Here is a 24648-nt window from a genome sequence, read left to right as displayed (position 1 = left end):
GTTAAATGTTATTGTCCAGAATAAAACAGGCTAATCCAGGCTTTCTGTTAACTGATCAAAATACTTGAATCCTAAACCACACAAGGAAGTGATTAAAGTACTATCTACCTTGTTAGTTGACTTTGCTATTGATCCTCTTGATTCTTTATTATGTACAACAGGACACACCACAAAACTGCTAATTGGCAATAATCTGTTTGTCAATAGTTTAGAAGACTGCAGAATTTAGATAAGGAAAGTTCAGGTTTAAAATACATTATCAGAGCCCCTCTATTCCTATGGGTCCTGCTCCTGGGATACCTTCAAGGAGTCTCATGCTCAGAATATTTTACAGTAAATTATTGATGTATCGTAGCTGGTAGGGGAGGTGAGACTGAGGGAAAACAAAGACAGGAGGTGACATTAGTGTTCTGTCAATAGGAAGGTAAACTTTAAATTGACTCTGGAACACACCGCAAAAAGTAACTAATCATGAGGCTTAAGCCACGTATGTAAAAATAAAAATTTCTGAGATCTTGTACATGTTTTGCATTTAAAAAACCCCCTGATATTCATTGACTATAACTGTGGGTCACCTAAGCTACCATCAGTTCTGAGAGTTTTAACATCCTTCAGCTATTTGTTTTGGCCACATGACCCTCACTATCAGTGTTACTGCTCTTTCTAAATCCATTGTGTTTATTTTTACAGTGCTTCTGACCAATTGCATTGAGAAGCGATGGTAGAAGCGGTGTTGCTAGCAAAGCCATTGTTGGTATGGAACGCTAAGTACATATGTGCTTTTAAATTATTTATAAAAATGTTTAACTTATCTTTGTCGTGAATTAACGCTAAATCACAAAATATAAATGAAATCTGATGTGGTGATACTGTTATAATCAATTAATTTTTATCCACTCTTTAGTCTCGTAGCGACACCTATCCTCCAGTTCGCTGCACAATGTGTCAGCACTACAGAAAGGTCCGCTGAAACCAATATTGCTCTAGTATAGGGGAACAAACAATCTGGCTTTGTATTTCTTTAAACCAATGACAAATGTCTTGGGTGGAGTTAAACGCAGGATGCAGCGATGGCGCCTCTGTGTCATGGGAGAATTTTTACATGTGGAGAAAAAAAGAGCTGGCATTAAAATGGCTTAAATTCCTGCGAAAAAGCCAAACTGAGGCCTGTTCACATGATGCATGTGTTTGACAAAACTTGCCGTTTTCAGTGTGAAGACTGATCACTCTGACTTTGTTGTTCTTTTATGTAGTGATGGAGACTTTGAATGGTAACATGTGGAAAGCAGAAAGAATTCCTACTAAAATAGTTAACCAATGGCAGGCTCAAACAAACAGCTTACTTCCTGTGAGTCAGACTGTGAAATAGAGTTTGACATCTAATAATTATGTTTTGTATGGTCCAGCTTTTGTATAAAAAAAAAAAAAATCCAATGTTCATACAGTTTTAAATAAAAAAGTTAAGTTTGACCGTTCCATCTGAAATAATGACTCCTCTGTTGAAATGACTTTTTTTGGTTAAAATTGTGCTACTTTTACGTTATACTGTATCACTGAAAATTAAGACTGCTTTATTTTTTATGCTTTATGTCATGATTTCATAAATGAATTTCTATTTTTGTAAATAAATGCACAATACAACATTCTGCTTTTTGTGTTGGATGTGCGTATTTTGTTGTCTACATTTTTTGTGGTATTTTGTTATGAAAGAATAAAAACATAAACCATGTTCTATGTAGCACTTTTCATTTTTTTTATCAGCATTAATCTCATTGCTTTGGTTATGCAGAACAATAACGGAAAAATAAATTTTGCACCATTTCACACCTGCCCATTAATCTGAGATGCCACAAAACACTTGACAAAGGTAATAACAAAAATAATTAAATAATAATTACAAATAATAAAATAGATGGTCAGTTAGATGGAAAGGCCTTACTATACTTATTTCATTGGTCATGTGCTCCAGTATTGCTCTGCTGTTGAGCAGTAAAGGCTCATATTGTTCCATAATGTCAGAGCACCCTAAACACAAAGGCTGAAGCACGCAGCTTTCAGTCTGTGTCTGCACATTTAGCAATCCATGTATCTATGGGAAACAACAATCGGGGTTGAGGTACAACAGTGGAACTATATAAAGTTTTTTTGTTGATAAAATATATATGCTAATGGCAACAACAGATTATATGAGAATGGAGAGGTGATGCCATCCATCCATTTTCTTGTAGAAGAGATGATCGTAATTGTCTCATCTGCAACTGCTTGTCCACCTTGCCGGTCACGGAGCTGCTGGAGCCTATCCCAGCTGGCTGCGGATAAATGGCAAGGTACACCCTGGATAATACACCAGCTTATCTCGTAGCAGGCATGAAAACACAAAATAACAACCAAAATTGGTTGTGTTTTGTAAATTTAATGCTAACAATATTGCACAATAACGTCACTGTCCTGAAAGATTTCTGTTTGCACTTGTCCATTTGGTCCAGTGCAGAAAAAGTGCACAACTACAGATGAAAACAACGAGCATGAGCAGTCCATCCATTTTGATACATCTAAAAATAAGTAGGAATGCATATATCTTCAAAGTTGAGCATAAATGATGTTTCCTGTGCTAGTGGTAGAAAACTGTCCATCCTTCTCCACCACCTCAGAAAAAGTGTAATATTGAATGGAAAACAGGTGACTTCATACTCTTTAGGTTTATTCTATGCGGAAATTAACTTATGATTAAAATAATTTAATACAAAATAAATAAAATACTGTTCCGTAACAAAAAATAAAAAAAAAGAGAGCCTACAAACTTTTTAAACTGTAGTTATCTCCTGAGATGAAGCGGACCGTGGAAATCCGGTCCAGGTTTTCCTAACAACACCTGCCAACCGATAAATTCAATTAAGCGCTCCTCTTCCCACTCGGAGCCGGTCTCCAGGGCAGATCTTCCGGACGACTTTAAGAAATTAGAAAATGCTACAATAAAACGTAAAAAACTGAAAAAAAAAAATGTGGCAACTTTAATGAGGAAAGCTCTCAGCTACTCACCGTAAACACACTCGTCCTTTAGTTGGAAGTCAGCGAAACGCAGCGAAGTACCGCAGGTAAGACTTTTCCTCTCAAGTAACTCTACTTATTTCATTTCCAGTCAAAGCGACACCAAAGTGACGGTCGCCGCATCAGTGACACTAATCGAGCATCACTAAGCAATTCTAAGCAGAAAAGAAATGACACTAAAGGACAGAGACTTTGTGTGAGGACTTGTCGATGAGGACGCCGTGTCTCCGCGCTCCGACGCAGCGGCAGCGGCAGCGACCGCACGTCTGGAGCGGCTCAGCGGTGTGTGTTGGACAAATGCCGACGAAAAGCAGCCCTTGACTGAAACTTTAAATAAAAATAATAATTGCAAAACAGGTTAAAAAGAAGCCAAAATACCGACTTGAAACTCCCGATGAACAAACGCCAGTCCCGCTGCAAACTTGAGGCAGATAGGTGCAACTTTTTTCTCTGTTCGTGCGTATAACGTAGTGAATGGGACATAAAATAGGCCTGCTATAAAACCCCAAAATAAATGATAGAAGGGACATAGAAGCCGACAGTGGTGTGGGATGTTGATTATATTTTATCCAGCAGCTCAGAGCTGCAGTGTGTCATAACTGTCCGATAATACTTCAAAATTGCGTCGGCAGTACAACTGAGCGACTTCTACACTTATGCGCCCAGAGTCCCGGGTTTGGTCCAGAAAACTTGGTGGAAGTCCTTTTTGTTTCCACTGAACAGGTAGTGCGCGTCAGGCTGTACCTTCTCACCCTAAACAGAGGAACTGACACAATTGAAATCAAATATTGTGATCTTCAAATGCGGAAGTTCTGCTGGTGAAGATGGTTGTAAATAATTTTCGGAGGTTTTTTTTTTTATTTTTTATTTTTTTTAAACTTAATTCTCTCTAACGTGCACGACAGGTGAACTGAGTTTAGGGTCAGCGTGCAGCCAGAGTTACAACGTGGTAATGAAGTGACCTCATTGCTTATAATTTCACTAATTATTCTTATTTCCTATTATGCAAAAGCAATTGTGTGCAGTCATCACTGTTGAGCGTGAGGATCTACCCGAAATGTCTCAACTATACCGGCAGGTTATACACCTGTCCCTCAGCCCCCCACTCCACCCCCAACACACACACACACACACACACACACACACACACACACACACACACACACACACACACACACACACACACACACACACACACACACGCACGCACGCACGCACGCACGCACGCACACACACACAAATTGCATTTGTTATGGTAAATATGATTTTTCTTCAGTTCCTGCTGTTGGTGGCTTGAGGCAGGATTTTTGACATCCACATACTCAACAGCAAACAATTTATCTAAAAAACACTGCATATTCCACTTGTTTGATTAGTTGTGATCTCTCCAAAACACCACAATGATGTGAGATTAAATCAAGCATGGTTTTCTAAAGGGTCACTGTTCTGTCTCCTCTGCGTAAATGTCTGTTCTGTGTCTTTGCCTCTGTGTTTGCTGTTATTCTCAGGGATGAAGACGAGGACAGGAATAGATCACTGGCACTTTAAGCCTGGAGTTCTCATATTCTCGCCGGATCTTTCTCCTTTGCTAATTATTGTGTTGTTTTCAGAGCAAATATGTCATATCCATGGCGACCAGGCAGGTTTATTGTCTCTCCCATGCAATAGCTCACAAAAGTAATTAATTATCCTTTTTTTCTCTCTCTCCTGTCTTTGGTTAAACAGATCATTCATGGAAAGCCATCTCCTATATTAAAAATGCCACTGCTAATACAACACAAGGTAAACAAGAGGGCTTTTTTATTTTACAGGTTTGAAGTCTCTTTTTTGTGCTTTGATTTTTTTTCTTTGTCATACAAATCAGTTGTAGATTAAATAATTTTATAATGTAAATAGAAGCATTATGCGCAGTCTGTGTGCTTTTGAGGTATTTTCCATAATAACCTCATAATGCTGCAGCTGTGCAGCCAAACTGTTGCAGATGTATTCATGCATGCAAAGTGAGTACACACTTGACACTTAAATAGACAAGCTTTAAAACACATGTTTAGACATGAAGTTAGCTTTCATTTTGTGTCATTTGACTAGCAAGCATTGGCCAGACTGAAGGTAACTTTACTTTTGTGGCTTCTCATGTTTCATGCGGTCAGCACCAGTAATAATCAACAGCAAGTGTCAAACCAGGATGCAATAGTCTGTCTTGAGGTTATATACATTGACTTTCATTCTATCTAAAGAGAGATGTGAAGGGATAAGCTGATGCAGCTTCCAGCTCTTCATCCTCAGTGCTACCTTGGTGTATCTGTGGAGCCTCATGACATCTCTAGCAGGACTTCGCTGACTTTCACTGATAGCACAGGCTTCTGGTTTCTCCTCAGCATTGATGAGACACTATTTGTCAAAAATACTTCCATTCTTTCTCTACCTCTCTTTTGCTTGCTGTCTCTATTTTCCCATGTCCTTTATTCTTTTCTAATTTTTCATCATCACTACAGGTGAAAGTAGAGCATGGTAAATCTCCAGAGCTGAAAAGCGGAGTTGCCAGTTGTCTCTTGTGATGCTGTACTCAGAATTTGTTTTGTGTGTTTGTTTCACTCTGTATGGATGTGGTTTCTCTGTCTGTCTTGTAATTGTGTCTCACTCTCCAAAATGGCACATAAAATGTTGTGCACTGTGCGAAGGTTCACTCTACTAGTTGAGAATCTCATTGGTTAATCAGTGTGCGATGTCTCCAACATTCTTATTTCCTGTTGCCCTATCAGTCAGTGAAATGCCTCATGTCTCCAGCACCCATCAGTATCCGTCAAGGGGGTGCGTTGTATTAAATCCATTCCTTTTTTGTTTGACCTTGGCTGCATACCTCAGATCTTTGATGTCAAATAAGTGTCAGTAATCCCAGGCGTCATTTGACAGGCTTCAGGAGCCATTGCTTTTGTTTCCCAGCACATAAGCTTTATCACTTGCCTTCAGTGTAATTATTCTTTATACATATTCATGCTACCCCAATGGTACTGTGTTGTTTTGTAAAAATATACTGCCCTCAATAAGTACTGTTATACCAGCACAAATAGCACACATGTTTTTTAATCATCATCATTGTTTTATTTTAGTGCTAAGGAAATGTCCTTTTTGCATGCTTGATCAGTCAGTAGAGAAATCCAATATAATGGAGGTTCAAGGTGAATTGCATCCTGTGCATTTCCCCCTTCCACTGGAGGAATATTCCAGAGCAAAATAAACAAATCACACAGACAACAGTAATATAGGGTTGATTTTGAAGGCATGAAATAAGTATCGATTAAATCCCACAGTTCATAGATGAAAATGGCCTTTTTGGTAATTTGTCCTGGGTCCTTTCAATATGATGGAGAAAGAGAGAGGCATGGACCTAAGGTGGGGAGGGAGAGAGGGAAAGGCAGAGAGGGAGATGGTGAGAGAGACGAGGAGGAGGAAGAATAAAGGGAGGAATAAGTGCAGTGAGAAAGAGAGAGCACAGCTTTTCGCAGAGTTGAGGAAGGAACATGCTGCCCCTTTCCGAGCTCATTATCATTCTTAATAAGTCTTAAGGAAAGAAGGAGCATTTAATGTAAATGCACGGTAATCCTTACAATGGTCAAGGTTAGTAGGGACGCTAGCGCATGTGCAACGTTCCCAGCTGGCCACTTTGGGACAGGGAGGGGACCACAGGAGCACAGTTAAGGATAGATGTTCAAGGAGAAAGTCAGGATGTTAGACACTGTGTAAAGGTGAGGCCCTTTTCCCTAGCCTGTAGCTTCATACAGCCTGCACCACCTGGCATGTAGTGAGCAAACAGTTCTGCATCAGACTAAAAACTATCGTACTTGGCTCGAAAACCTGGTGCAAGCTGTAATAATTCAGAGAAATAATTAGGAATAAGCGTTTGAGGAGCATAAGACTTGATTAAAAATCTAAATTGGGCAGTTTTGACTTTGGCATCCCTCACCACTAGGGATTCTGTCTTGTACTCAAAGTAACTGTTGGCTGCAGAGCATGCCTAATTCGCTGTTCTTTGGGTGTGGTCCAGAAACAAGCATTAAGATGAATTGGATGAACTGGTGACCAATTAACTAAGTTGACAAATTGCCAGCCACTCATGGGGGTTTATCAACTATTGGAAATCCAATGCAGCATGTACAGTAAATACAGTGTACATTAGTATGCATAAATGCATTCAATTCAACAGCGTTGGTAATAATACCGTGTTCTGGGTCATTATGCAGGAAGGTTCCCGAGTAAATTCCTTTCTGTGTGGAGTTTGAATGTTTGAATGTCTGCGTGGGTTCTCTCAAGGTTCCCTGACTCCCTCCCACCTCCAAAAACATGCATTTTAGGTGAATTGATTATTCCAAAATGGCCGCAGGTGTATGTGTGAGTGGTTGTTTGTCTTTTATCTGATCCTGTGATGAGTTGGAGTCTCATCCGGGGTGTACCCTTCCTTTCGCTTGTAGATGGCTTGGATAGGCTCCAGCAAACCCATGACCCACCAGGCAGATAAGCGGCTGTAGATGAGACAATTGTGATCATCTTGGCTGCAAGAAGATAAATGGATGGATGGATCATTAATCAAATTATACATAAGACATGCCTGACACATTAATCATAGTAGATTGAGGAGTTTGTGCTTTTATATTGTCAGTTTATATTCCCCTGTAGACAGCCAGTAGACCTGCACTCCCCAGTCAGTGATAAGGTCTGCTCTGTCCACATCCTCTAAAACTAATCTTATTACAAATCCACACTTTTTCCAATAGCAGAGGCATCCTTGTCCTTGGACAGACATGTTTTAATTAAGCTTTGTTTTAAAAAATTCACATTACAGTCTTAAAATCCATTATGCTGAGTGTAAAACTGTATAAACAAACATTTGCACTTGTAAAGATTTCTGTTAGACATAAAAATGACTCAAAATGTAGATATTTGTCTTTTTTAACAGAAACATTCTTTAGAATCATTCCAACTTCTACAAATGTGATAAAATATTGCCTTTTCATGAAGTCCAGATAGTAAAATCACAATGAAAACTATTTTCTTCAGCTCATTCAACACACCTCCTTGTCACTTGTCAAGGATACATCTTGCTTTCTCATGAGTGATAAGGGTTTATCAGTGGTTGGAGTCATTTAGAATGTCATTATTGGATCGAAATTCCAATTATGATATCCCAGTTTAACTGTGGATAGATTCTTGATTTTAAAATTGACCTTTCTTTCAGTAAAAGGAAAGAATGCCCTAATTTTCTTTGTCTCTTATTGCAGTACACTGTGTTCAAACTAGTCCACTGAAATTACATGGATTTATTTGGAGGTCAAAAACCTTCAGTTCTTTTATCTCAATCCACTCAATACTGAAATGAACAATATACAAGTCTCCCTAAAAATTGTAAATTTCAGCTCATTTAAATTAATGCAACTTGGTTTTTAACCAGGTCTATGGAAAGAGTGTAGACCTGTGCACTTTTTGCTGCTTCTCTATGGCTAGAAAGCCACAGGACAAGAGGATTCTATCATTCCTTGTACTGTCCATAATGTTAAGAGTTTTGTTTTTTTTCAGAAGCCTAGAAGACTCATGACTTTGTATGTCTTATCCTGTCCTATGTCAACTTTTTAGGTTGTAATTTCAAATAATTGCTTGTAAGGAGTCGTGGTAAAACTTCTACAAAGCTTACAGCAGCTTGAGTTTTTGTCATTTGTTACAACACAAATGAGGATCAGTGTGGTATTCTGTACTTCTTTCTTTTCCCCCATCCTGATAACTTTACCCAGATGAGGAACACATTATCACCTTTAAATGACATCAGTCTTTGCCACTTATAATTTGGTAGTTAAAATATTAGATGTTTCTTTGTTTTGGGATCCACCAAATTGCTTTCATGTTCTTGTCTCCAGCTTTATATTACCCATCAACCTGGTTGATGACTCTGTAGATCCTTTTGGGATATAAATGCTTAAACATTCAGGATGGAGACAACAGTCAAAAAAATGTAAGAATGATTTTCACAGACTAATGCTCTTGGACCTTTGCCCGTGAACCTGGTGCATTTAGTTCTATTTTTCCTTTTCAAAAGTATCAAAGGCTTCACTGTGACATGTCAACCATGTTTGATTACTGTTACATCCGTTGTTATATTCTGTTGAGTTCAGATTCAGAAGACGCCTTTCATTTTCAACACCACTCACAGAATTACCACCACCAAAAAAATCTCCAAGCCCCTCCAGGGAGCCTTGGGAGGCAAAGAGGGATCACCATGGTGATCAGACCACAGATTCCCCACACAGTGTTCCACTGTGACTGGCTTGGTTGAGGTGAGAGGGAACAAATGTCACAGCAACAGGTTTTTTCGTGTTTTTGTTTTTGCTTCAGTCCTCTGTGGGAGTGTGCTCAGATCCATGTGCTCACCTACACTGAGAGACTGGAGGGAATACGCCGGACTTTGGGAAACAAGTCGATTTGAATATGAATATCAGTGATAACACAACAGACTGTGGATATGAATGAGTCTGCCCCCCCCCCCCCTTTTTTTTACCTTGTGTTTGTGTTTAGCTGAGCTAACAAGAGAGAGAGAGAGAGCTAAATTTTGTCTCATATCTATGACAAATTAAGCTTTTATCTCTAATACAATATATATATATATATATATACACACACACACACACACACACACACACATATATATATATGTATATATATACACATATATACACACAGACATATATATATGTATATATATGTATATATATATTTATAATTCATAATGCATGCCTTTGTCTATGTGTGTGTGTTTAAACTAATAACTTCTTGGACTGTAGGGCATAAGAACCGGAAATAAGAAATTGATGATTAGAACACGTTTCCAGCTCATGTCAATTTTACTTCAGTGTTACACAAACTGCAAAAATACCATCTCGTTTCATCACATGATCCTGCCCCATCCAGCTAATTTTAGTCTATGTTCACTCAAACGTGAGTTGCAGGTACGGGAAACACCTTTGAAAATCATGTACCAGAAGATAATTGCTTCGGTGAAAATAAAACAAAAAATAGGGTTAGGGTTAGGTTAAAACACCCCAGCCTTAACTGATCAGTGTATTTACAGTACAAACCTTTACAGGGAAGAATTTTGGCAGTTTAAAGAAAGCATAAAGTAATTAATCATGTTAGAATGATGTTGACATGAAGTCATACCACCAGCCCTACAGGATGACTATTAGTCGATGCAGAGGAAAACTTTATATTGTATAATATAGTTTTTAGTACAGTGCTTTGTGCTGGTAATTACAGTGCTCAAACTGGAGGGTCTTTATAATACTTTGTCTGCAGTGCCTTGTGATTAAGTTAAGCTAATGCCCCCCATGCTTTCCATTCAGGCTGACCTTTGACCTATCTGTATTCAGGCAACATGCTATTGGCTACTAGCTTAAAGGGGGTTTATGGATAACATGGCATTGATGAGGAGGAGCAGATTTTGCCCCCCACCCAGGAGATGCGGTCTGTACTAAATGACTCAGGCTCAGGGTTGCCCTCAGCCCCTGGGTGGGAGAGGGAGGGTCAGGCCGTACCAGAGGGCACAAGGGTGGATTTAAACACACAACCCTAACGTCTGGCGTAATGTCTGGGCCTCCTGCTCTGTGCGGGACACCAACGCATGGCGCAAAGCTTTAGAGGTGAGTGTGCTGCTCAGGCTCATTACTTCTACACAAACATTTAGAACATGCAAACATTTGTGTTTTGCTTTGGAGACAGTTATGTGTTGTGTATACTGCATGAATATACGTGAAGTCCCACTATAACCTGTTTTATTATGCAAGAACCAGAAGTCTCATTAATATTTGTTGATGTGTAGCTGTAGCAGTCAGGTCTTTATGTGCCAAGTCTGTAAGTGTCTCCGTTCCCAGAGCAGATGCAAAGGTGCCGTTCCTGAGAGATCCTTTTATGTTTGGAGACCTCTCCTTGCTCCTTTGACTGCGACCTCAACCACAACACAGCTCTGTCTCAATCAGCTCTCTGCTGTAATCCCACTTCACAATTCTTCTTGGCAAAGGGAGTAAATAAATTTTTCAGCGTTTATTAGAATACAGCTTGCCAGAAGGGACTCCACTCTCCTCTCCTATAGTTGCTCTAGTAATTAGCAAATTGATTAGGAGAAGTTCAACACACCTCCTTAGCTGTTATCTCCTCATTCTAGGACAATATTGCTGCGTCATGGGACAGCGTAAATATTTTAAGGGAAACCCTCAGTGAACCTCAATAAATGGCTGTGGGGCACAGCAGATGTCTCCTGCTGAAGGTTCCAGCCAATTTTCTAAACTATGATTAAAGAAAAGTTTTGGATTATTTAAACATGTTGGGTCCTGTGGGTTTTTTTTCAGTGCCATGGACGACCTCTGTGATTCCCCCACCCCCCTGTGCCAGAACTCCTCCTCTCCCTTTGGATCTTTTAGTTTGAAATCATTTGGATGATGACTCTTTGAAAGTGGTGGTCATTCTGGAATGCCATGTTCAAAACGTAACAAAGACCTCTCTTTTATGCACGAATGCTAATTAAAATCTTTACCCCTATCCCCAAGCTGCAGAGGGAAAGACTTGGTAGCAATTTGGCAGATAATCAAATTGCATTTTAAATGGAGCCATTTAAAGATGACTGTGGTCTGCTCACAGGAAGACACTGTGGCGCAAATTAAGATCACGTAAGTTGCTATATGCAGCGGAGCAGTGCAACAAAAAAGGAGGAGCCGCATTTATGTAAATGTACAACATTCAGTGTTTGATTTATGCTTTTTAATTAAAGTTAAAAGGAACTCAGGTATGCAGTCAGACACATTTTCTCCAAATCTGTGCATGCAGTAATAGTGGTTTTCCTTTAATCTTAATTTCCTTCTTGTAAAGTGGCTTTTTTTTTTTTTTTTACATAAAGTGTCCTCACAATTTATCTAGCTGAGGCAAAATGCTAATACAACATGATGAGTTAACAGTTGTGGTTCCTTATAAACAAATTTATACTTATTTTAGATCTTTAGCATGACAGAAATGGCAAATGGTGTGAAAAATGCTGTCAACAGTCATGTTTATCTAAAAAAATCTGCACTGAGAGGCTGTCCCCCCACATTCTGTATACATCATTAAGTTCTTCGTGGCCCTTTGAAATTGCCTATTCACACAGCATTCTAGTCCATATTAGTGACATCTCGTTAGCACAAAACAGATACTGACAGAAAAATGTGGGAAACAGGCCTGAATTGTTTAAACTGTAAATGATAGAAGTATATTAAACAGGCAGCTCCAAAGACTCTCTTATCCTCCTTCTCTGTGTCCCTAAAAAAGTGGATGCGCTAAATGATCTGTTAACTTTTCGACAACCTTTTTTGCAGGCCTCAATTGCTTTAAAGTTTAACATTCATCACAAGACCAATACAGCCATCAGAATGGCTTCATATCCATAAACCCCCATTATGGTCAGCACAACAAGTGATGCTTGACTTGTAAGTTTAAAGGCTTCTTAATTGGCTGTGATTTGTTAGCTGTATGGCAGTGACTGTGGAAGAGTCATAATGATTCTCTTTGGATGATACATTAGTTTTCTGGCAAGTCGACGTACTTTAATGTTGCATGGATCTGTCCTCTGCTTAAGTGTTTCTCTTATCTCAACATACTAGCAGACTGACACAGCAATGATTTTGACCTGCGTGGTACAGGTTGCACATGATTAGCTGTAATGTTAACCTCCCTCAACCTTCTTCACAGATACTTACATCTAGAAGCAGTCCCTGGAGGCCTTTTACAACCACCCAACAAGGCAGTTTACCTGTTTTTACTTTAGATTTGTGGTTGAAAGCAGCTGAATGCATATAGAGAAATATTTAACTCCAAAGCTGCTCTGCCATCCAGTATTTGATGCCTCTCAGTAATGTATTTTTTATCACAGCAGGACAGGAACAAACAGAACAAAAAGGTATGTTAAGACATTTTAGGATGTATTTCCTCACATTTGTTTTTTTTTTCTTAAGACAGGACATTTGTTATTGTTATTTCCTTAAAATTACCTTTTTAAATCCCATTGTTATTAGTTATGGAATGAATAATTTAATGGAATACAGTGTATATTTAATGTCTGAATATTCTGATTACCATATTTTATATTCTTATGCTGCATTGTATATTATTTTAAGGAGAAGACATCTTAATTGGAGCTACAATCCCTTTCTTATGTCAGATGACAAATACTGTTGCAATGGTAACGACACAACAGGGATTAGATTGATCAAGTGGGTGACTGATCATAAAACTGCAGTCAATATTTGACTGGTTTCATTTCTCTTCTGAACAACAGCCTGCTAGGATTTCTGTCTGGAAAAACATATATTTACACTTCCTTCTCTCTTGAGGAGGATGATGCTTCCTTCATCTGACATGCAATAAATAGTGTCTCATGATGCTAAAAAAGTGCTGTGTTATTTAGTTATTTATGGAGCAAAGGGTATTGGCTAAAGCTGACCAATTTTAGTGTAGTTTGGATGAATCTCCCTCTAATTACTGTTCTGTAAGGATCCTTTGGTCCCAGACCCTCTGTTGCAAATGATGACATTAAGAAGTCTTTTATTTATTGAAATAAAATTTTAGCTGCATAGACAATAGGATAGTTCTGTTTTTACGGTACAGCAGACTTTATCTTTTTAATAAAAAATCCTGACTTGGTGAAAGTTTAATTAATAAGGGACTTAAAGCTAGGAGAATGAGCAAGGGAGTTGGGTCTTTAAAGGGGTACTTATTTTTCCATCTGGGCTATCCTCCAAACAAAAAAAAAGAGAACTGTCAATTAGTGTGTTAAGCTGAAGAGACAAAAATGTCATTAGTTCTTACAAAAAGAATAATGGGTTTTAAAGGTTTTGCTCTAGAGGCAGACGGAAAGTAAAAGAGTGACTCTTTTACATTTATTTTCTGCAATTAATATAATATTATTAAAATTCAAGGGAAGCCGTTATGAAAAGTACATAATTGAGGAAGCAGATGTAGTCTTTCAATGTATTGTCATAATTATCCGAGATAAGATATGTATTATTGTATTTGTATTGGTGAAATGTATCACCGTATGTGAAAATATGTAGGCGTGTGTGCACTGGCTTACGTCATCTTTTTTAATTTAATTTATGTGTTACACAGTTCAAAAATGTGCAGATTGATGAAACAGAACATCAAGTGTCAAGTGAAGTGGCCTCTTATTTATTATCTTGATTTTCCCAGGAACATTTATTCATACAATGTTAAAGTGCTGAAACATGAATCCTAATTTGCTTTGGAGGTCTGAATCTGATCCACGGCGAGCGTCATCAACCATTCTGAGCATTAAGAGTAATATGTATTTCACCTTAAATATACAGCGGCTGTTACGAGGTAACCTGTAAATGAGCAGGGCCCTTTGCATATCGCCATGTGATGTTTTTATGTAGGTGACATTGATGGTTAGATTTTAGACTCAGGGAAGGTCCGAGAGATTTCAGGCATGGAGCCCAAAATATGACATGGACTTGTGTCTCACACAACAGGAGTTGGCTTTTGCATCGCAATGTGAGTGCTAGTAGATGATTGGTTACAGGAGATCCTCGAATAAATTAATTGTTTCCACTTCATGGTTAAGTATGTGCTACTCCTCCAAATCGAGTGCTGGTACTTGGTTATTACACTTTAATAGCTCGCTTGCCAAACTAACAATATATTACTCCATGTGCTGGCTCAGATCAGAGAAGATGAATTGGCTATTAATTAGAGTTGCACTGAGAGGGCACAGGGGAGAGACTACTCATAGGCTCGCAATCAGTGTCAACGGGGGCCCTTTTTCTGACTAGGACAACCAGGGCAGACCCAGGTCACTGAGCCTTACCATGAAAACTATTGAATCTGGTGCAAGTAGCAGCATCAAACATGGCCAACATCTTGTTGAGTCAAGCAAAGGACAAGAGAGTTTAACAACGCACAGCTGCATTTTTGTCTGATGATTTTAGTTAGGAGTGCGGACGGAATGGCAGAGATGCGTGGGAGGTTATTTGGCTCCATGTGGTTCCTTAACAAAAGCTTCACGTCTGAAGGACTTTGAATTAGAAAGTTATGGAGGAAATATTTGACGGGCAGAGATGATTTGTGGGGAATATTATTGTTTGGCTCACTTTTCTTGTGCAGCCTTTGAATTAGCCCTTTTATCACAATTAATTAAGCTTGCCTATAGGAGATGTTCCATCTTGAGCTCATCTACACAGGATAAATAAGTCAAAGCAGCAGGATATATGTCCTTTTATTAGCTGACTTGATCTCTGAAGCATCTGTGGTGGGGGGGATGCTGTCTCTGTGGTGCGACTTTGTGGAAGAGTCTTCACCATCACTCACTTTGAATGCTTCTTTTATGACTCGTTTTGTTAAAAACTCCTTTTTTAATGCAAGGTATCAGGAGTTATAGCCTGTCTATGCAAATTAGGAAATTTTGACAGTTTGTTATTCATGTCATCACCTTTTTAAACACTTAAAGCTAATAAATTTCAACGTGACAGGCTGCTCTGAAATTGCCACTAAATATTATTAAATATTTTAACAAGTTCCTTGTAAATATGCCTTAAATGTTTGAACGAGGGCAGAAAGAAAAATGGCTTTGCATCAACTTATTAGAGGCTATAAAATTGGCAGTGATTTATCATGGACGGTGAGCAACTCAGGCCATCTTTCTTTTTGTTTTTCTTATTCTGTTAGCTTGCTTTGTCCTGATGTGCACATTAAAGGAGAAGCATCATGTTAAAAGCCTACAATTTCACCAGTCATGAAAATGTTAGTACACCTGTGGTCCTTGAACAACAGAGCGATATATGACAGCAGCATTTTAAAGTTTTAAAGCTTCTCATACCCATTTACAGTATAACATTTTGTGACATCACTGGGTGTAACGGAACACGTTTATTTTCAAATCTGATTGATTTGATGTGTTAAAAAGTTAACACAGACACGTTTGAGCTTTGATTTTAGTTACAGCTAGATTTAACCGAAATTTTAATATCTTGTGTTATTAATTTGTGCAAAAAAAGGAAATCTTCCACTGCCTGTGAAGTCACCAGTACCACTAGTCAGTTCAGTGATCAGTCAGGAGGTGGGTTTGTTCAGTATCCTCCAGCTTCTGCTCTGCTGTACTACTGCTTATGACATTGATGCCTTGAGGTGATCGGAACAAAATTCTTGCTGTTTTCTAGCTCTTTTACTTGTAGGTGTGTGTTAATTAGTCCTTTTCTCTGGCAATGTTACAGTGTGGATGTGAAGTTTCACATCTCTTAAATTACAAAGTCAATGCAAAGCTGAGCTCTCTATAAATAGCTTGAGATGTGACACATGATCACGCAGTGTGATTTGTGGCACACTTTTTCATTGGCTAGTGCTTGGAATTTGACATCAAATCACAGTCATTTGCAGTAAGGTGACTGTAGTCTGGAGTGTTTCTGTTTTACCTGGACAGCATCCAGCCTGGGTAAAAAGTTTTTAAATTCAGAAGTCGACTTTTTTACTTCCTCGTCAAAAGTGGCTTCTTAATTTATTGCGCTTCATTTATTATTACATTCAACATCATGTTCTTTATTAACACTTAGGTGAGGATATTATTCTGCCACAATTCAGAATCACATCAAAGTAAATGCAAATTATAAGACAATATTGAATAGAAGCACTATATTTACAGTATTCAACTACTCCAGTAATCCTTTCTGAGCGTTGGTGTTTGTTCTTAAGTGCATTATTTAAACATTCCTGTACGTATTCACACATTTTCTGAAGACCTGTTACTTTGCACATGTGAGATGCTGCATCCCGTCCTCCTTTGCACTACAAGCAGAGACGGAAAGCTTAACATGACGGGGCTTTGTCATCAATCATTACATTTAGTTTTTATATTCTTACCTGCTCAGCATCACTTTTATTTTGAACGTGATGAATATCTGTGCTACGATCAACATGGAGGTAATAAATCATCTCAGTGTTTAGGGTTAGGGTTCATCTATTAGTAGTTTTGTTGTTTGCTTTTCATTAACATATTGTTTTTTTACCGTCTTTGTTCGCTAATGTTAGATTTTGGTACACTGTGGGCTATCGTGGCTCGTGTAATCCACAAAGTGATCTCTGTTCAGGATAGAAGCTACTAGAGTACTCAAAAAAATCTTGGTGCTGTCGATGCACATCCCTCTAACCTGTTAGTGTGATATGGTGGCTGCCGTGTCAGCAACACGGCACATCTCTGTTTTCCCTCTCTGGAGCCCTCTGTGCGGTTTCCCTGGGGTTGGCAGAATACGAGTGCCTCTTGTCTAACCTTGCCACCAGCTTGAGTGTGTGCATGTGTGCTTTTTTTTTTTCAAACTCTAAAGACTTGAACTACGATGACTCATTGCATACTGAGTACACCTCAGGGATAATACAGTGAAATAAAAATAACAAGTGGGTTTTTGACTGCAGTTAAATCTGAGGAGAGGCACACTGGCACTGGGCTAAAAGCCTGAGCAGATTCTGCCCTCACCAGTACATTAGATTAGGATGTCTTGTGTTCAGGAAGCGCTGAAAGCCACTACAGATTATATCTGTATGAAATGTCCTTACATCCAGAGATAGCTGCCAGTCCCAATGTTTGAAATTCCAAAGTAGTTCTCAATATGGTTAAGACCTAATATTGTGGTTGTTCCTTTGTGGTGCTCCTGCTCCACGTTCTTATTAGAGGGGTTAAGTATGAGGATGCCTGCGTTGATCCTTCTGTGGTTGCTCCTCTCCTCTCTGAATTTCTCTCCATTATTTATTTACCTATTTATTTACACCACCATATGGCGTTAAACCTGTTTGTCTTGGAGCATACTGAAAAGCGAATCTGTATTTCTTCTCGTGTGTATTCACGGGACCCTCGTCAAAGAATGCATGTTTTCTGTTAATTCTTTTGTTGGAGGGGCTTTGTTGATGCAATTCTGCGCAATTCTTTATCAGACTTCTCTTCTCATCTGTTACAGAACAAAGACACCACAAACATAATTGGTCTAAAATGTGGAGATGTTTCACAGAGATGCTTGGAGACAGCTGTCACTGGTGTGTAGTTGATGGGGCAACTGAACAAGAAGCTTGAAGGGGCCCTGGAAAAATGGGGTCCTGATATTCTTTGAAATGCCACAATTAATTGCCGTACGTTGTTCCCAATGCATGGATGATTAAATGTGCTCCTAAACTGCCCTGATTTGTGGGGGCACCTTGCCGATTTTATTTGCCACTGTTAACATTTTCATTCCTGCATTATGCATGGTGCTGTGGGGAAAGGAAGTGCTGCAAACAAATGGCCTGCAGGAACGGCGTAAACACAGCACGCCATAAGGGCAGAAGACTAACAGTTCGGCAACTCCTCCCTTAGCCGGTCTTCACTAACAGACTAGAAAGCCTCTTTGCATTTTGTTTTAACAGACTGTAGCTCTGTGTTTAAACTGTTCGTAATACTGGTTGCTGCGTACGAAGAATGTTAGGACAGGGTTGCGGTTTGATAAAATGGAATATGCTAATCTCTGTCTTAAGTAATCAACAGTGAATATGTGTCTGATAGAATTTTTCTGTCTAACTAATTGAATATGATATCTCGTCCTGCACATATAGGCTGAGGTCACTTCCAGTAGTTAAATCTGACAGCCAAAGCAATGTGGTGCTGGTTCCTTTGTGTTTAGGGATTTTACTTCCTCATTGCAATAATCAGTGACTGATGGAAGCCCTAGTGTTTTATGAAGGCGTGCCAAATGACATGTGCTCCCTTTTGAACATGAAACGCTCCGAGTAGAAATATAAATTTTCACATTAGAGACATACTAACTCTCTGATTAGGAATTACTTGATCTGGGATCCTAGCTGTTAGGAATGTAATGCTGCCCACATGATCTGCCCAAGTTGTCAACTGTCATGGCATTGGCCCAGAGCCTTACACTTGGCAGGTCTCCACCCTCTCACCTCCAGCTGACAATGCAGATACAGACATACAATGAGTCCTCCTGGTCGACTCTGTAGGCACCTATGTAATTCCATATGGATAAGAAAACTTGAGTCTGGTGTACATTCATCAACAAAATGACAGCCCTTTTTGAAACAGTTGTTTGCTGTTTTAACAGCGGAATCACTTCTTCATTTTCAAGTAAAAAAACTAGTCCATACTCTCAAGTTCCCGCTAGTATGCAGGATGTTTTCTTTTTTTACTCAGTCTCCTGCCAACAAAATGCTCTGCATGGCATTAACGTTAACTGATGCGGCAGGCAGTGAAAAGAGAGCAGATATTGTTTTTTATGGCCTGACCTTTGAGACATTATTATTTTTTTGATGAATAACTGTTTACTTTGAATGCAGGCATTAAGCAAGTTTCCTTAAGGTTTGCAGTCATTGCTCCTGACACAAATGGCAAAACAAAAACATTGCATCCTGTTTGCCGGCAAAGTGAAGCTCGCTGTCATTGCATAGGGAAAGTCTGTTTCAGTGGACTGGAGAACCATGTTAAATAGGTGGCAACCAATTCATTAGGATGCCTTTCAGTGCATGAAAAATGACCTTTTCTCTCGTAATTGTAGTCTGAGTTCAAAGATAGTTGACTGGAACCAGAGCATACTGTACATTGACAAGGATCACTGCAAACAATTAGCATTACATCACATCATTCAGCGCAAGCAGTTCTCATTTACCAGGTTTTACACTTTCTTGCTTTAACTCCAGTCTGATATGATTATGTAGGACAGATAAGGTAGACAAATAAAAAAACTTTAATTAAACTTAATTAACTTAAAATTTATCTGATATATCACAGAATCTCATATTTATAGTCCTTGATGCTCTGCTCAGTAAAGTGTTTGCATACATTTTTAGGCAGGACAGGGAGATGATTTATTATATACTGTAATGCTAGTCTCACAATGTGGAAACAGTTAAACATAAATATACTTCATATAAAAAGCCAGCACATACCAAATATCCATATATTCTAATTTGACAAATGTAAAATAAGAATTAATGATCCAAATATCATCTAAAGGGAAGACTTAAAACACATCATATTGATTCACCATATTGATTCGACATATTTTTAATAAAAAGACAATAACCGGTCAACTTGTATTACAAGCATTTCAAGCAGAGGCATTTTGTCAATATTTTTTAAATTAGTCTTCCAGTAATTTTTCAAGCGTTTTGTTTTGTTTTTACCGGGTTTGTACCTAAACACCATGATAACAGACAGCAGGCATTTTCCATCTGTGATGGAAAATTCAGCTATGTGAGAGTTTTGAATTATTTGTTTTTTGATTCTTACTTTCTGCACTGTGGCATTATGATGAGGCAAATTTGGTTGAACAGAGAAAATATTTAAGGTATCTGCAAATGTGAATCACATCTGTCACACAGCCCAGGGGTGAAAACCAGCGCATAACAAGGCAACAAATGCTGATCCTGGACTTCTCTGCGGCAAAATAAAATATGGCTCAAGTTTTCATTAAGGTGCTATTGATTAGCTTTTCCTGGCAATGAATTATGGACAACATTAAATAAAAGGGAAAATATTTTTAGACTTTTGCTTAGGCCATGCCAGATTCCTCCTTTGCCTCTTGTATGCTCGCCCTGACAGGCATTTTGTTTTACTTAAAATTCTTGTGGCTTTTGTGAAACCTACATAATAAAAAATAGAAATATATTTTTTAACTTTGATTATCTTTCTCATTTTAGAAATGTACCATGTAACTATAAAGACAGACTATAGATAGTTTAAACATACTGTGTCTATCAAAATAATTGTTATACTGTTGAAGGAATGCTTAAGATGATCAGACACTCCCTGTTCTTATAGACTGACAGCTTCAAAATGTCCAAATATCCCTAGCATTTGCAGTGTCAAGTCAAGCTAGTGCTCTACCTTCTCATGATTAATTCAGACGTGGGTAAAATACGGCCCGTGGACCATTTATGACCCATTATGCTTGACAATCTAGCCTGCCATTTATGTTTAAATTATATAATTTATGAAATACCTGTAAATACAGTTGTAAAATAATTTTTACAATAAGCCTTACATATGTATGCTTTGCTGCCTGTTAAAGGCCAAAATCTTTAATATAATGGTTTTTACATGCTATTTGTATTAGTACAAATACATTCTCCATACATCTGCTCCTCAGTTGGCCTGCATGTCAAAAATTGTAGATCTCCATATGGTCTACCAGTCAAAATGTTTGCCCATTTCTGGCCTAGTCTACTGGAAATACCAATACTTTTGTTTCACCTATGTTTTCAAGACTTTTCAACTCAAATCGACTGTTGGCAAAAATGCCTGGTCTTCCATTCAGAATAAAGTTGTGTGTTTAACCTGTGTGGGTGTAGAACTGTTGTCTTTTGAAAACCCACTGGTCAGACTGGCACGCCAACACTATTAGTGTTCCAGCAGTATGAATATATGAGAGTTACTTGTCAAGATGCAGAAACAAGGTTCTATCCAGAGGAACTATACAGGCAAGACAATGATGACTCTCCTAAGTGTGTCCTTCCTCACAGTAGCATAAATCTGCACTAATCGTGACAATCCTTCATTTTGGCTGAATAAAGTCTAAGGTTTCTCTCTGTATCTGGAGATTTTTGGCATTAGTAACAATAAAATTGCAAGCAGTCAAATTAATTTTAGTGCATCTAGAGATCCTTGATGGCAAACAAAATGTGCAGTCCTTCACTACACGAGTGCTGATGTTCCCTCAATCCATACCTTCAGCAATCACATTAACAGTACTCTGCTTTTTGCCACACCCAGCATTCCTTCTCCCCAAAGTTTAACCTTAATGAACAAAAAGATCCACTTGCTTAAAACCAAAAAAATCTCAATTATTATTTTTCTGAATGTAGAAAATGAAATTAAAGAACAATATATCAATTTCTGTCGTAAAAATATGCTCATATTTTAACACCACTATTAATATTCTGTCAGTGGGCAGGATCTCAGTTTGGCTTGTAGTTGGTGTCAGATGAACTGTTTGTTGGTGATGAACCCATATATTAGAAAATAATTACATCTCTCTGCAGTAAATAATAGTTCAACCTGTCCGTCCTGTTTTATTCTCTTGAACATTTTGTCTTAGTCTATATCTCAGGGCACATTTTACCCACATTTTTTTTCTTGTTTCTTCTATTATTCTTCATTGAGAAGTGTTAACTGTACAGTAATGTAGCAAGTGCTACATTGCTTAAATTTGTTCACATAATTGTAATTTGGTAACACTTTGTTAAATGTCATTGATATCATTTCTATTCTGCTGTGATACTATAAACCAAGAATGGCTAGATGTTTCTGAGAGAGATATTTCACATCCACCAGTGCCATGCAGCTATTTACTGTACCTGAATATGACCAGGCTGGCATGGTGGTGCAGTGGGTGACATTGTTGCCTCACAACACGATCCTGGCTTCCTCCCACTGCCAAAAACATGCCACATGGGTGAAAGAGTGAATCTAAAATAACTGTAGGTGCGAGTGTGAATGGTTGTTTGTCTTTTATTTGTAGCCCTGCGCTGAACTGGCAACTTGTCCAGAGTGTACCCTTCCCCCTGCCCAAAGTCAGCAGGCATAGACTCCCCTTCCCCCCCGTGACCCCATGCAAAATCAGCGGTTACAGAAAATGAATGAACATGACCCACAAGTTTACCCATACAAATTTTGCAGCCTGTTTACTGTTCAGATCCTTTTTTTTTTTTGCAGCAGTTATTGATGTCATTGTAGACAGCATCACTCAACTTACTTGATCTTTGCATGGAGTATTGTATCTGGAAATATAGTCATAGTTACATTTCTGTAAGAACACCTGTGTAGACATTACTGTAATTTAGAAGGGCCAAAAGAAAAATTCTCCACCACTATATAAATAAATATATTCCAAAATGAGCTTGCATACAACAAATGCATCATTTAGATCCATTGCATGCCTTGCAAGGAAGCTAATGCTGCATAGCATGTGATAGTTTGCCAAAGCTATTTTCCAGGTACATGCTAGTGTTTTGCAGGCAATTTGACTGAGTAGCCAGACATCTAGTACGTAGGCTAGCTATGCTAGCAAATAACAATGTGATATTAGCCAGAAAATATCCTTCAAGATGCTTCTTTAAGTTAGAAGGGAAGTGTTGAGTCTTAAAATACATGTATTCCTGTAGTCTTCCTTTTTTTTGGCAAGCAGAGGTGGAACTTGACGAGGATGTCAGTGTTCTCTGTTGTCTTTAATATTGACACAGTGTTTGAATTATCATAATTCAACAGATTGTGTACTGACTCCATTGTTTAGCCAATTTCTTCATGTAAGTTTGAGAGATAAAAATGTGAAAAATTAATAAGTAATTCAAAAAAATCTTGTAATTTAAAAAAAAAAAGCAATTCAAATTAAGTTCATTTAAACTATGACTTCAAACTATCATTGTACTTGGGCCTGTTGTCTGCTTGAGGAAATGGATAGATAATATTTGGTCTTTGGACTCTGTATCCATATATACCAAATTTTATCCCTAAAGACAAGACGATATACTGACGCATTTATTGTTTTGTTGGTTTAGGAGATACATATATTATCTTCAGAAGAGGTTTTTTGATAAAGAAAAAGAAAATGACTGAAAACTAACCCTAACCCTATCTTTTAAATCACAGTAAGGGAGACTGTCAAACTGAGTGAAGCTAAGCAATGGAAAAGTCTGTAAAAATGAAGATGAACTCTCTCACAACAGTTTTCCATAGGTTGACAAGCATTTTTTTTTTTTTTTTGTCATGAGAAAAAACCTATAGCATGCTGTGACTGCTTTTATGGACTGAATGTCCTCTTTACTCTGGTTCTGCAGCATTTTTAGGAGTTTTGTATTCAAAATTTTGTGCAGCTCTAAAAATAGTAGCTCAAGAGCAGTGATGAAAAACTAGATCAAAGCACACAGTGTTCAGGTGGGTGTTACAGTTTGACTTCATGTACAACAGTTTAGTAGGAAACTATTTCCTTTACAACCAATCGCAGCAGTTTACGTGTTTTCATTTAAATTCATTGCTGATGGACGAAAAGCAAAACAATTCCAATATGATCTGCCAATTTAAATTGGCAGATGAAATTTGCTATACAAGATCCCATACATGCTGAAAAATGTAGCTAATTATTACAACCCATTTTTCTGAAGCTTGCCCGGCAACAGACTGTCTTCACTGAATTACAGTTGAAAATGTTGAGTGTATAGACATTTTTGTTCTGAGGATTTATTAAGTTTTTACATAATGGTAAGCAAGAAATGACAAGTCTGATATAAAGTGGCAGCGTATTGCTAATAGGAAATATTTTAGATATGACAGAACCTGCTAGCAACTCTTTAGTGTTAAGACAGCAGAAACTGAGTTGCACCAGGTGTTTTTCGCAAGATTTTTCCACAAGACAAATGGAAAAGTGCCATAACCTTAAACATCTCATTAATATGTCTTAAAAGACTCACCACAACTCAGCACAAGAAACAGTTTTATTACGTTTTTTCGTCTTTGTCAGACATAGCTTCCAGTTTACGTTTTCAGGTAATTAC

General features: G+C 38.2%; 1 protein-coding gene across 1 annotated transcript in view; it reads left to right on the top strand.

Moving 5' to 3' along the window:
* The first annotated feature begins 3004 nt into the window (after positions 1 to 3004).
* Positions 3005 to 24648, top strand: part of casz1 (castor zinc finger 1) — a 173936-nt gene continuing 152292 nt past the window's right edge. Inside the window, exons 1-2 of the mRNA XM_068326393.1 lie at positions 3005 to 3095; positions 4774 to 4830. The gene's annotated coding sequence lies outside the window, so the exon portion shown is untranslated. The remainder of the gene's footprint in view (positions 3096 to 4773; positions 4831 to 24648) is intronic.

Source organism: Antennarius striatus, chromosome 2, assembly GCF_040054535.1.
Source record: "Antennarius striatus isolate MH-2024 chromosome 2, ASM4005453v1, whole genome shotgun sequence".
Taxonomy (NCBI): domain Eukaryota; kingdom Metazoa; phylum Chordata; class Actinopteri; order Lophiiformes; family Antennariidae; genus Antennarius; species Antennarius striatus.
The sequence above is the reverse complement of the archived record's forward strand: the minus strand, read 5'-3'. Positions and strand labels throughout refer to the sequence as shown.